The 17,295-nt window shown below is 39.4% G+C and overlaps 1 protein-coding gene across 2 annotated transcripts in view; it reads left to right on the plus strand.

The window, feature by feature from the left end:
* The window catches only part of NPAS3 (neuronal PAS domain protein 3), an 864,939-nt gene that overhangs the window by 644,972 nt on the left and 202,672 nt on the right, over nucleotides 1–17,295 (plus strand). The gene's annotated exons all lie outside the window — the stretch shown is intronic.

Here is a 17,295-nt window from a genome sequence, read left to right on the forward strand (position 1 = left end):
ATATTTGAAAAAAAATTTCAGAAAGTTCCAAAATGCAAAATTTGAATTTGCCATGTGCAGGCAACTATTTACATAGCATTTACATTGTATTTGCAACTATTTACATAGCATTTACATTATGTGAGGTATTATAAGTAATCTAGAGGTGACTTAAAGTAGACAGAAGGATGTTCATAGGTTATATGCATTTGCTGCACCATTTTGTATAAGGGACTTGAGCGTCCATGGGCTTTGGTATCTGTGGGGTTCCTAGACAACTGTGCCTGGTTTTGGGTATCAGATAGCTGCAACCTGAGAGTGAGAAGACTAAGAAATCATGTGCCATGCCTCAAAATGGGAAAAGAAATATGGGTGACTATAAAACTGCCCCTTAGTGTATGTAAGTATTCCTGCTTAATGGTCTTTTAATAAAGATATGAAATATCTTTCAGCAAACAATTTATAAAATAATCCCCCGAGAGCTGACCTATGAAGGAAAAAGATGAACTAATGGCGTATCAATGATTAATACTTCATCTAGTGAATGTTTAGGTAGAGTGCAGATCTGCAGTTCCACAGTGGAGGAAATATTCTTTTTTTTTTCTTCTCAGTCTGTGTTAAGATTTGTTCAGAAGGAGAACAACACTGGCTTGAAGATAAACTTAAATATTTTAAGAGACTATACATATGTAGTCAGTAAGGAAAGGGACAGGTGTCAAATAGCATTTTGAAAACCTAAGTAATAGCAATTTAAGAAGAATAGTAGATTAATATTAAAGAACTTACTTTATACTCCTTCCAGACAGCTGTGCCATAGTTGAGAATAGTCATAAAAATATGGAAAGTTTAACCCCCTTCATAATCCAAGGATTCTTAACTTTGGGTTCATGGACCAACATGGAATCTGTAGATGGAATTTAGAGTCAAGGAATTTGGATAGGGGAAAGAATCACAACTTTAATTTCACTAATCTCTAACCAAAATTTAGCATTTCTTTCTATTATGAATGTAGACGATAAGCCACAGTAATGTTAGTAGTACTTGTATTTGTCACCAGTAGAAATTGTACATGTTTTCATGTCATATTACTGTTCTTGTAGATATCTTGGAATATCACTGCTTCAATTTTTTTATGGTTATCAAACCCAGCACTGTGTTGTTTTTTAACACATTAACGAAGAAGCACCAGTATCACCATACCATATATTTTGGATAGTTTTTTGATATTTTGATAACAGAATTTCAGTATAATTGGTTTCCTTTGTAATCCTACCTTTTCATGCATTTAAAGACATTATTCTGAGAAAAGGTATATGTGGACTTCACTGGACTGATCAAAGGGTCCACAGCAGAAAAAAGTATATGAACCCTCTTCATAGACGGGGTGTAAAAGTGGATCAATAAAGAGGAGATAGAGTTACCAAGAGGCACTTTTCACATTTTAAGATTTTCAGAATTTGCTTAAAATCGTGGGTTGGTAATTTAAAAGAACTCAGGGTGTGGGCATTTTAATTCCACTCTTTTAATGTTTAATTCCCATTTCTAAGGAAAGAGGCTCATAGGTCAAGGGCTGAGACCTAAAGAAACTTCTAGCCAACAGAAGGAAATATTTTGATGGACTAACTTGTCCTCATTGTACCCAGAGCTTCATGAAACATACGCAGATTGAGAGGTGGTTTAAATGACAAACTATCAGGAAATAATTTGGTAGCACTTTTTGAGTACCTCCTATATAATCAAAATAGTCGTAGAGTCCAGCCTTGACCTTCAGGAGTTTACAGTCTCTTTAGAAAAAGCAAACATTCACTGAAGACATTTATGATTACCTATAAACATGCACAAATAAATAGGGTGCTAGCTGAGGATGTAGTTAAAGACTTTGGATAGCCTTGGGTTGATATAACTTGGAGCCAGTGTAGGTGAGTAGGGGAATTTGAAATGGTGGGAAAGGGCAGTGTGAAGGCAATCCAGATGTAAGGAATAAAGTGCTGGAACACTGAGCTAGAGAAGTAGGAAAGGAAGTTCATGTTTCATAGTTATAAGATACAAACTTTGGAAGAAGAGGCAGGCAGGCTCAGAAGGGGAAAAGATTGAACACCAGACAAAAAATAGTGAAGTCTTTTTTTGTTTTGTTTTGTTTTGTTTTGTTTTGTTTTGTTTAGGTAATATGCTGTCGGCATTTTGTTAAAGCAACTGGATATTGGATGAAAGGCAAGAAAGAAAGTGTCATAAGAGAACAGAATAGAGCTTGTAGTCTAGAAATACGCATGAGGTGGTGAGCGGGCACATGCCAGAGTAGGGTGGGCACTGTGAAACTCGAAAGAAATGGGTAAATCCAACAAGTATGGAAATGGAAATAGAACAAAGGTTGGCAGTGTTGTGTGAGTGTTGAAGGGAGCATAAGGAAGATGGTTTTGGAATTTCAGAAATTTAGAAAGACAAGGCTGTGGACCAGCAGTTGAGAACTTGGTTCCCATATCCTGCCCCTACCATGGGCTTCTCCCTCCAAAAAGTAGTTATGTTACATTCCTGTGCTTCATTTTGCATCTGCCAAGTGGGGTGAACATGCAAAACAAAGTAACACCTCAAGGAGTTTGACCCTTTGGGTTGAAATAACCTTATCATCTTTTATAAATTTTATGATTTCTTAGGCTGCAAACAAAAACCTACCTTGTGAATGAAAAACAAAAACAAACCAAATTAGAGATACAGTGCTTTTATAGGAATCTTAAGCTGTGTAATGCTAACCCATTATCAGAACTAATGTCATTGTTCTAAAGGGCTTACCTACGCATAATTTCTGTAACTTCTCCACTGAGAATCATGCTGGTGCTTAATGCATTTTAGATACAGCATGAAAGTCTCAAAATGTGGGCTTTGAAACTCAGGCAAAATTTTCAATGAGATACTACAGGATATTATGTTCAGTGGCTTAAAAATATGATGGTCTCTTTGTAGTCTCTGGACTTCTACTTTTTTTATCATACCTTTTTGTTTTCATTTTCTTTTTTGTTTGTTTTTTTTGTTTTCATTTTCTGATAGTATTTTCAGTTATAAATAAACAGTGAAGGGTCATATCCTGATATCTGTGATTATCAGAAATATTAAATGGTGATAAATTTTCCCAACGTTAGGGGGACAGTTGTAAGGTACCTAGTGGTAGACCTCAGGAGGTATTTATTAAGAGGCAAATAAGTAAAACACCCTAGAAACAAGGCCTCAGGTACTTTCTTTTCTTTAGGCATGGGAAAATGAGGCATCTTGTTTTATTCTCTGAAAATATGCTTTATTTAAGAAAATCAAATAACAGCAATCTTCAGTTTCAAAGCAATCAGATTCATTTTACCAACTGTTGGCATATATAATAGCTCTTCACTTTCCAAAAGGATTTACTGGAGTCCCCCACTTCTATAGAGTGAATTCTGTACTACTTTTAAAAGATGAATTAATTTACCCAATTTATTTGAAGATAAATTGTATGAACAGATACTTCTTTATTAAATAAATATGTGCGTAACAGGTAATCAAGAGGAAAAAACTGGAATATAGTAACTATAAAAGATGCTGTTCAATAGAGACTTCCTGGTGACACAGTGGTTAAGAATCTGCCTGCCAATGCAGGGGACATGGGTTCGAGCCCTGGTCCAGGAAGATCCCACATGCCGCGGAGCAACTAAGCCTGTGTGCCACAACTACTGAGCCTGTGCTCTAGAGCCTGCATGCCACAACTACTGAGCCCACGTGCCACAACTACTGAAGCCTGCATGCCTAGAGCCCGTGCTCCGCAACAAGAGAAGCTACTGCAATGAGAAGTCCATGCACGGCCACGAAGGATAGCCCCCGCTCGCCGCAACTAGAGAAAGCCCACACGCAGCAACGAAGACCCAACACAGCCAAAAATAAATAAATAAATAGATAGATAGATAAATAAGATACTGTTAAATAAATTAAATGACAGCAAAAGTGATGTTTTTAAGGAATAGTAATATAATTAGATATAATAATATAAATGTATAATTACTTCCTAGTCTTTTATTTGGAAATGACACTCATTAAATGTTTGATGTTACAGAAGTCTGTAGGAAGGAGGTATAATAAAATTGTTCTTTCAAACTTAGAAACAAGGCTTTATTCTCATTTGTAAAAATGAGAGGAGAAACAGAAGAGCTCTTGCTTTTAGATGAAAGAATCCTTATCTTAAGGGGGAAAAAGTATAAAATGAAAGTGTATTTCTAAAAAGTTGCATGTAAGTTCAATTTTAATAAATTATGTTGCCTTTTAAATACATTTGGAGACTTATCTTTAGTGAAACATCAGTGAATCCTTTTGGAAACTTAAGAATTACTTTGTAATGCCAACATATTTTCTGATGTGTCCTTATTTTAGTTAAGACGTTGAAGTATATCATTTTATATAAGCAATACTTGCCAGTAAATAAAATAAACAAGTTAGGTAACAAGTATACATATGTTTGGCGTTTGGATTCACTATGTTAGTGGCCTTATTGGGAAGAAGAGACCATGGTTACTACACCATGTGGTTTATAAACCAGTACTCAAATCGGTATCTCTTTTTCAAGAGAAAAACTACAGGTGCTCCAATGAAGCATTCTGGAGAATATAGAATTGGGCAGAGCATCGAGATGCACTGAAAGACTAGAGGAGAGCACTCAGTTCAGAGTTCAGGACTCAACCCCCAAATAAGGAACCTTTATTTGTAGCAGAGTGCCTGGGTCTGTTCTTTTCTACCCTCTTAAATAGTTTCATCCTTCTTTTATTTTCTCCATCTGTGTTTCCCCTAGATATATTAATTCACATGGTTTCAATTTGAACACCATTTTTCGTGCCCTTTATCGTCCTCCTAAATAATTTTAGTCTGTTGGCAGTGGATCAAGATTGCTATGCATCCGTATTTAGTTTGGGCCCCAGATTTAATTCCCATAGAATATAGAAGGATCTTATGTCAATGATTGTAAAGGATAAATTCATTTAATATCATGCTTTACCCAGGGCAAGGAAACTAGCAGCTAGGATCCATGTAGAAATTCCTTAAAATGGCAATCTAATGTTGAATTTAGTATTACAGATGTGGGAACCAACTGTCTAGGTTCAAGTTCCGGTTTTTCAAATTTAGTAACTCAGTGGCCTTGGGAGGTTGTGTACTCTATCTACATGCTTCAGTTTCTTCATCTGTAGAATGGGAATCATGGTAGAATCCACTTCATAGAACTACTGTTCTGATTACCTGAGATAATTCATATAGCACACTTATCACAGTGCCTGACACTTCTTTTTAATCTTTTTTTTTTTTGTCTCATTATTAGCCCATCAATGCAACTCCTCAGTCCACTGAGAACAAATCACTAAGATTATTCTCCTTAAAATTCTGATTTCAGTATAAAAGATTTTTGAAGAAGATAATTTGAAGACTTTTATTTGGATTGCGTTTCCTTAAAACCAACCAGTTAAAGAGTTCCCCAGATGATAAGTTCTCCCCCAAAAATATAAGTTCCGCAGCTTTAACAGCTAAAGCTGCCCTGGTTTCTTTAAGGCACACTGACTGCAGAATCTCAGATGAATCCAGTGTGTAGAACAACTTGGCATCTTGGGCACAAATATCTGACAAATCCAGTCTATCGCATCACATGACTTCCCCGCTACCAGAGACATTTTGTTACTCTGCTTACAAATTGTTTGTCTTACTGGAGTGTGTTCCCTGATATTAAGGTTTGCCCCCGTCATGTAATTAGTGTTTTAAAAATAAAGCCAGATTTTTTTCATAGTTTGGGGAGTGGAAAAATATAAGGCATGTTTTTCTAATTATGAAACTGCTGTCAAACAGATCTATAAAGCAGATGCACTTTGCAAATTAGACGTTGAATCCAAGGTTCCTATGGCTCTAAAATGGCTCCTCCTTTGGCCACTACTGTAGCCTGTGGCAGTTGAGAGCAGGTGTGATATGAACATATTGTCTCCAAGACCAAAGTTCCCTCCATAATCCTCCCAGCTGCAGGGCAGATCCAAATATCCTTCGGCAGTCAGATTCCATGTTGGCACCACCTGCTAGCAAAGAATTTGCAGAAATTGAACTATGGATGCTTGATCTTTCAAGGCTCCCACAGACCCAGGTCCCCCTGACGTAAGAACTTAGCTTAATTTCTCAACCTGTCAGATGGTTCATCTTTGGAACTCGTACCTCTCGCTTTCCTTTTTTTTTTTTTTTAAAGGGATGGGTTGGATTTGAGGCTGATGCTTTTTTTTTTTTTTAATTTATTTATTTTATTTTTATTTTTGGCTGTGTTGGGTCTTCGTTTCTGTGCGAGGGCTTTCTCCAGTTGCGGCAAGCGGGGGCCACTCTTCATCGCGGTGCGCAGGCCTCTCACCATCGCAGCCTCTCCTGCTGCGGAGCATAGGCTCCAGACGCGCAGGCTCAGCAGTTGTGGCTCACGGGCCCAGCTGCTCCGCGGCATGTGGGATCTTCCCAGACCAGGGCTCGAACCCGTGTCCCCTGCACCAGCAGGCAGACTCCCAACCACTGCACCACCAGGGAAGCCTCGCTTTCCTTTTTGCTGCTCAACTCCTTCTGCTGATAACAGCTTATAGGTTTTCTGAAAGCTATGAGAGACTCCTTTCCTAATTCGGCATTATCATAACTAGATTGTTGATGATTTAGCTCACAATGTAAATCAGGGTACCTGAGGGAACACTGCTTTGTTGCTTATATTTAGATAGACTGGCTATCTTATTAGTAAGAACCACTGTTAGACAATCTTCTTTCTCAAACCTCTAGCCTATTGTAAAGAAGTATATTTTGCTTTTATCTGAATCCTCCCCAAAATATGTACCTAAAAACAAATACATATACTGAAATGTCTCTCAGTTTCTTTTTTTTTTTTTAATTTATTTATTTTATTTATTTATTTATTTATTTATGGCTGCATTGGGTCTTCGTTGGTGCGCGCAGGCTTTCTCTAGTTGTGGTGAGCGGGGGCTACTCTTCGTTGCAGTGCGCGGGCTTCTCATTGCAGTGGCTCCTTTTGTTGTGGAGCATGGGCTCTAGGCACACAGGCTTCAGTAGTTGTGACATGCGGGCTCTAGAGCACAGGCTCAGTAGTTGTGGTGCACGGGCTTAGATGCTCCGCGGCATGTGGGATCTTCCTGGACCAGGGCTCGAACCCATGTCACCTGCATTGGCAGGCGGATTCTTAACCACTGCGCCACCAGGGAAGCCCCTCTCAGTTTCTTTTTGAGCTTCAATGTCAGTTTTATTTAAAGGAAACTTTCTGATTTATTTTTTCCCTCCAGTTCAGAAGGTTATCTGTTTTACTTTATATGGAAGCAATTGAGGACATTTCTGGTTGGAGAATAATGTCCATCTTCTATTACATAGCGTCACTTGGATCAGGACCATCTCCCTGACCGTGAAAAGATGGGGGAATAATAATTCTATCTGTAGCTGAATAGTGCTTATGAAAATGAAGGACAATCAATAAGAAGCTAGTACAGCCAGAAAATAGTAAAAAGCACCTCCTCCAGACAGCAACCTTCAAATATTTCAACCTAACTGCTGATTTCCATGCCAGTCAAGGAGGATGAGGTCTTTGGTTACGTCAGCACACACGGGAAACTTGCCCAAAATTACTCATGGTTCAATGAGTGGCCTTGATTACAATTTAAGTGTTCTTAGCTCAGGCCAGTGACCTTGAGTCAAAGCATTGCTTCATATGCATTTATAGTTCCTGACCTCACATCCAATCTCTCCTACCACCAGCTATCATAAAGTTGTTTTGTATTTTTTTAAAACGTGAAAAGTGACATGAAGTCTTTCATAGATAAAACTCCAGGACCTTGACCTTTTGACTATGACGTGTTTATTTGGCCATGGTATGGATTCTAATTACCAAGAGGCAATGATAAGAAAGTACCAGTTTCCAAGGATGGAAATCATCTTACTTTACCTTCAGGAGTTAATCTTACTTGCAGAAATTAGTGCTTTAATTCTGTTAAGGGAGTTTTGTCCTGGGATGTTTTGCTGGGATGAAAATGAAAACTTATCACTGAATCTGTAGAAGCAAGGAGCACTGTCCACTAGAGAAAAAGAAATTCTTTGGGATGTAGGTGGTTCCAGAAAGTATCAGCAAGATGAGAAGGCCATAAATGCAGCCACAAGACCCAGGTGTGCTGGGATTGAAAACAGATCCCAAGAGGCAACATGAATATGGTCAAGTTGTCCATGTCAGTTTTTGCCATATTTCTAGAAAAACAGATGAAGATTATTTTTATAACAAGTTCAAAGACTCATAAGAAAATCATGAGTGGAAAACTCCCCAATAATATATTATTCACTATGTAAAAAAGGCAGAAAATGATCATCTCCAAATGAAGTTTTAGAGAATCTTGGGCCATATGAAGTTTTCCAATTCTAGCATTTAGCAGTAGTGAAGACCTCAATCCACTGATCTGTAATCACCAAAGTCAGATTTCTACATTTTTTTTGGTCTTGAGTGGCCGTCAGTATTTTGACGTATAATGCTTATTGCTAGATATTCTGGACATTGTGAATATTGGACATGTGAGCCACCTGCTCTTGACCTCATGATTGTCAAGGTGAATGAGACAATAGAAGTGGAGGGTAGCTGGTTGAAGCTTTCGGTGAAGGATATTAAAGGAGTGAAGACCAAACCCATGTGTTCTTGGCAATCTAAGAGGGCCACTTTGATTTTGTGACTACTCAGGGGCCAGCCATTTTGCCATAATAATAAAACAATAATGATTTTATTGTAATATGATGGACATGAAATCCCAGTTACACCAGACCTGAGGAGCCAAATCCCCACTCTACGCCAAGTCCCCATCTCTTGATGTGAGCTGGGTGGAGAAAATGTCATGGAAGATTACACCAATGTGCCCTTGCCAGTTGCAGCCATCCCCCTGGCTGTCTCTGGATTCAGGTGGCTCAGGGTAACCTTGCAAATATCATCCTCCATCCATTCATATCATCCTCCATCCATTCATTGCTTTCACTCACTCATTTATACTTATCCCCAAAATATGTATTGAGTACCTCTCCTTGTCTGAACTAGCCCTGGAGATGCAGTGATGGGCACAGTGGGCAGACCTCTGACTTCACAGTCCAGAGGTCTTTGGTGACACTTGCATCTCTGTTAAGAAGGGAAAAGCTTGGGCAGAAATCCCACCCGAAGCAGATCTCTGCCCTCCTACCACCCCTTGTGGAGAGAAGTACATAAAAGTAGCGTGATGACCAAGTTTTCTTTCCAAGTGTAGCCTCAGCTTCCTGGGGAGCAGCTCTTCTTCACCTCCCCCCCTTTATTTTAAGGGAACTCTACTTCATATTTTAGTGAGAACTCCCCAACCCTCGTCAGCTGTCCTTCTTTGTGTGGGATTATAGGGCCAGCTTTACCTGTTACTCCCCCTGTCACCCTGTCCTACTCTGCTCTGCTCTGTGCTTTTCGGGGGCTTTAAAAAAAACTGGTTGCTGATTTTCATCACGACTCCTTGACATGCAGGAGCTCCATACAGACATTTATATTAATCTGTCCTCCATTGGGTGGACTTGAGAGTGGAAAAGATGAGTTCTCAGTTAAGGAGAGACTGTTTGACTTGGAAAGTACAAGACTGGCAGCGTGTGGGTGGCAAATGCTCTGCATTCAGCTACTAAGGCAGTGGGCTCGCAATGAGAACGAAAACAAGCACAATTTCTGAAAGGTCCCTTGGGCTGGCATCTTCCAGGCCTTTCTGTGTCTCACCGTCTAATCTCATCTGATTCTCACAGCTTCATTATACTGGAAGAAACCACTTGTAGGAAATTTTCCATCCACCACATCTAATGAGGTATGTCCCCGCCAAACTTGAACTTTGTGTTGCTGTAGTTTACCTAAGCACATAGCTCTCAGTCTCAGCTCATCGTCCTCAGAACTTTCTCTGGAGGGAAAATGTATAACATACCCTTTAACCTGGAAATAATGTCACTGCCCAGAAGGAGAAAAATCCGCAAGTAGAAAAAGAATAGTCTCTGGACTGGGACCATTGCTTGGGTATATTCGTACCTGATGAGAATACCACGTGTGTCTTGAGAATGCCTTACTCTCCAAATACTGTTACCGGCCACAGTGTTTCTCATTTGATCTTCACAAGATTGTTGGGAGGTAGAAGGAATAGACATTATACTAGCTTTTACATAGAGAGGAAAGTGACAGCTTGCTGTCTGACCTCTGAGAGATCAGAAATTACGTGCAGTTTTTAAATGACGTTAACATACCAAATTCTCCCCATGTCTCAAATGGATTAGATCACGTGGCATCCTCTTGGAGGGGGTGGCCTAGACCACTGACCTTTATTAAAAACATTATCTGCTTCTGTATTCTCTGCCCCCAAATCTTTTTTCCCAAAAGACAAAGGGAAATCAAGTTTTATCACACTGACAATCAAGTACAGTCATAGATTAAATAGGTATTTATAAGGTCCTTGAAAGTTGCCCAAAGGAATATGAAGAAGTTTAAAATGTGACCGTTGTATATGAGAGCTTCAAACTTCAACGGAAGAACAAGACATGGACAAATTGAATTTAAGAGGTGATACAGAGCCAGTTGTGATTGAGGGCTGGATGACTCAGTGCTGTGGGAGTTCAGAGGAAAGAAAGAACGTGGTGGGCCAAATTGAGGAGGAGGAGGTAGGATCTGACCGGGCTGTGACAAATGAGTAAAGTCAGGATCAGCTGGTGGAACGGCAGCTGGGTGCGGACAACTATGCGAGCAAATTCTAGAGATGGAGCTGGACGAGGTATTTGGGGGGACAGCAAAGAGGTGAAATACAAACAAGAATTTGCATAGAGATGAGGTGGGCAGTCCTTTCAAGGAGGTGGACTGGAGAGTCTTAAATGCCAAGGGATCTTGTTTTGATGGGAATATAATAGCCTTTTTTTTTTTTTTTTTTTATAATAGCCTTTTAAGGGTGTTTTGAGTAAGAGAATAAGGCAGAGATGCTAGTTTGGGCTAAACTGGCCATGCTGTCTCAAACCTCTGTGTTTTACAAATACTGGAACGTCTGCCTCAAATCCCGTCTCCTCACCTCTTCCAGCAAATTCCTAAGTATTCTTCAAAAACTGACTGAGCCCTGTGAAAGCTTTGCAGACTTACACCAGGAAAGTTTGTTCCTCCCACTTGAGTTCCCACAGTGTTTCAGACACAGGTCCTAGAAGATAAAGCTTGTGGGCACGTTCTCCTTGCACTCGCCATTCACAGCTGTGGGCCTGGCATTTGCATGGATCTTATTCTCAGACTGTATGCTCCATTGAGAGCAAACTAAACGGCGCTACCTGTCGTTTACAGAGTGTTTGCTTTGTCCCAGGCATGTTACTAGATGCTTTACACATATTAACTAATCATCTCTAATCCTCTCAACCCTTCAACAAGGTGCATATTAAATCCATGTTGGAGCTGAAGAAATTAAGGTTTGCCCAAAACCTCATAGTTACTGTCAGTGACGTTGGCCTCCAAAGCCCATTCTCTTGGCTTCTTCCAGTTATTTTTTCCATCTTATAAAGGCTTACAGCACACATTACAGTCCATGATACATGGGAAATGCTCAACACATGTTTTTGAATGAAAGAAAGAAAAAAACACTAGGGAATATTATCAATGGGTAGAAAATGTAAGTCTAAAGATCTTTCATTGGATGGAAAGAGCCTTACTGCTGTCATCTACCAGTGCATCCAGTTTTGGTGAAACTGCTGATGCTAGCCAGCCCCGAATCCATCCTTCTGCAGCAGGAGTCTTCACAAGCCTCACACTTTTCCCAACCTCCCAGGCTACAGGTTCCTCTTTAGTACAGTGAAGAAATTGGACTAGATGATGTCCAAGGTTTCTTCTACCTTTCATATTCTAAGATCTAAGAAATATCATGTTTAAATGAATTCGTATTAAAAGGTAAGTGACCAGTAGTCCTTACTTTTCCCTTCCTGGGAGTTTTTGCAACTTAAGAGAGATATTTACCAATGGAGATGATTCAGTATTTCTGTGGCAGAATATTGGACAATGTGGGAGTATTTGTGGGCAGATGCTGCCCATCAGGTCAGTTCCACTCCATGGATCTCCCAAAGCTGACTTAGATGCCCCAACTATGAGCAGCCTATGTGTAGTATCCTATGCGTACCTCTCTCTGAATACACTTGACACCACATTGTAATGATTTATTTTCTAGTCTTGCCCGTTACACTAGGGTATCTTCAGAGGCAATAATCTGTCTTTTATCTCTGAGTGTCACACTTCCGGCACCTAGTCAGAGCTAATATATAGTTTGGTTGAGTGAATGGATCTATTTCTATACTCCTAAATCTTTTTTAAAATGGGGCCTTAGGATCAACTTCTTCCACTCTTTAATTACCCTTATGTTCTCCCACAAAAGATGAAGGGATCCTTTCTGCAAATCGCTGCATCTCACCTCTGGTTCCTCTAGTCAGCCACATTGCCTGCTTTTCTCCTCCTGGGATTTGAGGTACCCTGGATCCAGACCTTGGCCTCCCCACCCCCTGCCTGGGAGGAACCATGGACACTCTTTAGGACTCGGCCCTGAGCAAGGCTCACTCAGGATGGGCCTCCCCTCAATAGGACGGCTGCCTCTTGGCAGCTCAGAGAGAGTTGGAGTCTTTTCAGCCTAGACTTAAGTAATATTCTTCACCTTATTAGCAGGTAAAAGCCATTCCAAAATGTGTGCAGACCTTCTCTTTGTTTCCTCTGTAAATAGTAGCTGGTGTTTCAAGGTGAGAGGGGAAGAGGGAGTGTGGGCAGTAAAGAGAAGACACAGAGGCATCCAGAAAGCAGGAAGAGGAAGGGCTTGGGCTCCAGAGGGCAGGTTGAAGAGAACCATTCCATTTGCCTAAGAGTCCATCTGAAAGCTGAGAAGAAATCTTGTTATTCCAGGTGACCCATTAGAAGTTAAGAAAAATATATATTTTCCTCCTATTTTTTTCCTCAAAACTGAATTTCTTTGGATCTGTGCTTGATCGATGACAGTGTCAGAGTCTAGAACTTTACAGTGATCATGAAGCAGTAGTTTTGCTTTCTCTCTGTTTTGAATCCTTTATTGTAAAATATATGTTGTATGCCTCATTTGCTATAAAATCTATTTTATTGCGGTACTTAATTAATGATCACTTTGACCATTTGTGGCAGGTAGCCAAAAATGTATCCTCTCTGCATTTTTATTTTAACTGCCAGTGTTTGAGAAAAGCAGATTAGGTAAAAACATATCACTCTGCCATATCTATTAAGATACTGGAGAAATTGGCTATGATTTCTTCTTAAATTATATATTAAGGGCTTCTAAAAAATACTGTTTGTTTTTAATACTGAAATAATATGCTGTGAAATTCAAAGTTAAAGTATGTTATATATTTATGATTTAGATTAAACCTATGCACATAAGATTTTAAAATTATTTTATGTTTGATAATGATTAGAATGAAAGAGAAACAGAGAATAGAAAGAAGGAAGAGGGAGAGATAGGGAAAGGAGAAAGTGAGGGAAAAAAAGGAAAGAAAATGCTGATACCTAAATTTTTTAATCAGCTGTACTTCTAAGTAGACTTTAAGGGATTCCAACATTGAATCCTATACAGTTGGTAGGAAATGTTTATGCTAAAGGTAAAAGATTCATTAATACCTGATGTTGGTACCAACATAGAAGTCTAACATTTCTTTCTTTCCCAAAGAGCTTGAACAAGGAAGCATAAGAGAAATGTACTGTTCTAGGCCTTTCAGAATCTTTTATGACTTGCCTTCTATGGCGAGACCAGCCAAAGCCTCACTGCCAGTGACAACAGAATTTAGCTTGCAGCCCATAAATATGGAAAGTGTGGCTTGTCACTTGTATTTGTTTTATACTTACAAATTAGGAGACGTATTTACTGTAAATAGAGTTAGCATCCAGAGGTTTCAAAGCTAAGAATATGCACGTTCGAAATGTCTTTGCCTTATTTATGCTGTGGCTACCACATTTGTATAAACAGAAAATTACTGCATTCATGCTTTATTACTTCTTCTTTGGTACCACAGCCTTGACCCCAGTCATCATAAATTGAGAAATAGTGGGGAACTAATGGAGACAGATGGGAATATGGCTTGCCATTTACTCAAATTGGTAAAGTAATTAACCTCAAGGTGCTGGTTTGCAAGAAAAATTGTTGGAATATCTCAGGACGTCGGTAAACAGACTCCTGCTTTAACCAGTTCTGACAACTGCATCATAGACTAGACTTATTCTGTTCAATTGACCTGTCAACGTCTTGAGTCCAAATAAAGATTTGTATTACAATGCACTTGCTGAGAACTGGGAGAACACACTGCTGTTTCTTTGCAAATGGGTGGCTGTTGTCTCCCCGCTAGATGGGAGCTGGACTGTCATAGATTCATTCTTCAGCCATTATATTCCTTAGAAATCTTCCATTGCTGATTGTGTGACAGCTTCGTGACAGCAGATGGTAGTCATTTGGCTCCAGAAAATGAAATGAAAAAACATGGGCCAGGCTGGCTGGGCTCATTTAGAACAGCAGTGGACAGAGGCCAGATCTAGATTTTATTTATTGGGGGATGTCCTGTAATGAAGCCAGAGTTGTGTCGGTGGCATGTTGTTCCCTACAGATTGGGGGGTGGGACTGGATGTCCGCAGATTATTATATAAATCAAAGGTGGTCTTGTGAATAGAGTCATTTGGCCAAACCAGTACAGTATATTCCTTTTGAAAGCTGGCAGATTTCATTTGTTCCAAACAGGCCTCTCTCTGTGTGTCCCTGTTTCTCTCCGTCTCCCCTTCACTCTTTCCTGAGAATAGCATTTAGACTTCTCTTTTCCACATTATAGGCTGTGAGCTGTTTTCACAGCACTGAGTTCAATCTTCCTTTGTAGCTTCTTCATATTCAGCTGAATAACTGGGAGAGGTTTGACTCATTAAAGCTTGTATGGCTGTTCATTTCATATATTTCAGTTTGTAGTGGAAGCAGTTATTTTAAAAAAAAACAGCTTCTTCGTGATATCATCATAAAACTTATCTGGAAGATATGTGTCATGTGAACATAAAGGGTAATTTTTATCTAAAGTAAATACATTCATTCATGATAGAAAAAAACTAAAAGTTTTAAAGGAAACTCAGGAAACATGGAAGAGCCCTGGATTATTGTGTTGGCTTTCCTCATGCATACACCTGTGGGAAGATATTCACAAAATGAGCAAACCCTACTGTATTAATTCCACCCCAAGAGGCCAACAGTTACTAAAGAATCCCCTGGCTCTGGAAGCTGTGTCAGGCACAGAGGCTGGAAGCATTCCTGCCCTGGGTTTCCTCTGAGCCAGCCAGCATCAGTCTTTCTACTCTGTGATCATCTGAGAAGATTCAAAAGAATTGGTTCTTTCAGAGGGTAGATACATAGCTGCCTTGAATAAGAGTTTTTTGTGTAGCCTCATTTAGAAGAAGAGGGACTAAATAATTTATGGTTTACCTGTCTTCAAATTTTATTTTTCTGAAACCCTATCTGGAAATCTTTAGAATTCTTCATTTAAAAACATATATCCTTGCTTCCTGCAAAGTTGTCTATATAATGAATCTTAGTTTCTCTTAATTTTTTTGCAATCTCCGGGATTAAAAAATACTTCAAGCTAAGACAAACTGGAGGTCAGGTTCACTCAAATGCAGTCACTTGCTGAGTGGATCTGAAGTTCTTTCTCTTGAAGGGTCGGCTATCGCTGTTGAACTCAGTAGGAGATGTGTTCTCCCTCCTTGCCCAGGAATCTTCCTATGAGACTAACACATTCATCTTGATTGGAATCTCCTTTATCCTGACCCATTGCCTAGTCCTAGGTGCCTTTTCCAAAGAAGAACTAATACTCACATTCCAATTTTTCTATCCTGCCCAAATCTCTCCAACCCATTCTTCCAACTATGCTCTCCTAAAGACTGGAGTCCTCAGCCTACTAAATATGGCTGTCTTTCTTTGACTTTGCACCCAATTTTTTTGGTTTCACATAATAATTGTGTGTGAGTAAACAGATTTGACATGTCAACATGCTGTTTTCACCTGATCAAGTATCTAAAATCTAGTGCTTAACAATCAAGGTAAAATCTCTCAAGACAAACAGTAGGCTTTGAAGAAAAATCCATGAATTCAAGGTGGCCAAATGTACATTGACCCACTAAGTATGAATTCCAAAATTATATAGTTGCGTATATCAGGCTACTATGAATTTTTAAAAAAAAACAAACAAAAAAACAACCTATGGGTCTTCCCTGATGGTGCAGTGGTTAGGAATCTGCCTGCCAATGCAGGGGACACGGGTTTGAGCCCTGGTCCAGGAAGATCCCACGTGCCGTGGAGCAGCTAAGCCCGTGCACCACAACTACTGAGCCTGTGCTCCAGAGCCCACGAGCCACAACTACTGAAGCCCGCACACCTAGAGCCCGTGCTCCACAACAAGAGAAGCCACTGCAATGAGAAGCCCACGCACCACAATGAAGAGTAGCCCCCGCTCGCCGCAACTAGAGAAAGCCCACGCACAGCAACAAAGACCCAATGCAGCCAAATAAATAAATAAATAAAGTTATTTTAAAAACCTATGCCTTATTTGGCACTGAGACTTTATCATAAGTTAAGCTCAAATTGAAAGCTACATAGATGACAATTCATGGTTTTCAAGTTTATGTTTTGTGGCTGATGACTGCATAATCTGAAATGATTGATGACTTCACAGATTACATAAAAAATAATTTCAGGGTATCTTATGCTGGTGCCTATTTCCATCATTAAATTAACCACAAGTTAATGTGTGATTGTTAAAGAAAACACAAGGCTGCATTGTGCAGTGATAGCTAATGGATTAGAATGGCATTAAATATTTCCCTCCTGGCAGACATAACATTTTATAGTTTGGCTTTAAAATAAAGTATATTTTATATACACTGCAATTTCATTCAGTTATTTCTCAGACATTGGCACCATCATTGCCTGGTTCAAACTTTATGTCATCAGCAGAAGTGAGGGCATTTAACTTATTGTAATCTAATATTAGGCAAATGTTTTTCATAGGCAGTAGAAGCCATGGAAAGTGAGAATAAACCCAGTCTTAAGTGGGCACCTTTCTGTATTTTTACAAATCCCTGTGTCTGTCTGTTACATTTATGTGTCTGTATTTATCTGCTCCCTAACCTGTGAGAAGTTGAACAGTTGAAATCCATTTGTTACCTGAATTGTTTTCTCCTGTTTTAAAACATTTTAATTTATAATCAGACAAGAAGAACAGATGTAAGAGTTG

The sequence above is a fragment of the Balaenoptera musculus genome, chromosome 2, assembly GCF_009873245.2.
Source record: "Balaenoptera musculus isolate JJ_BM4_2016_0621 chromosome 2, mBalMus1.pri.v3, whole genome shotgun sequence".
Lineage (NCBI taxonomy): Eukaryota > Metazoa > Chordata > Mammalia > Artiodactyla > Balaenopteridae > Balaenoptera > Balaenoptera musculus.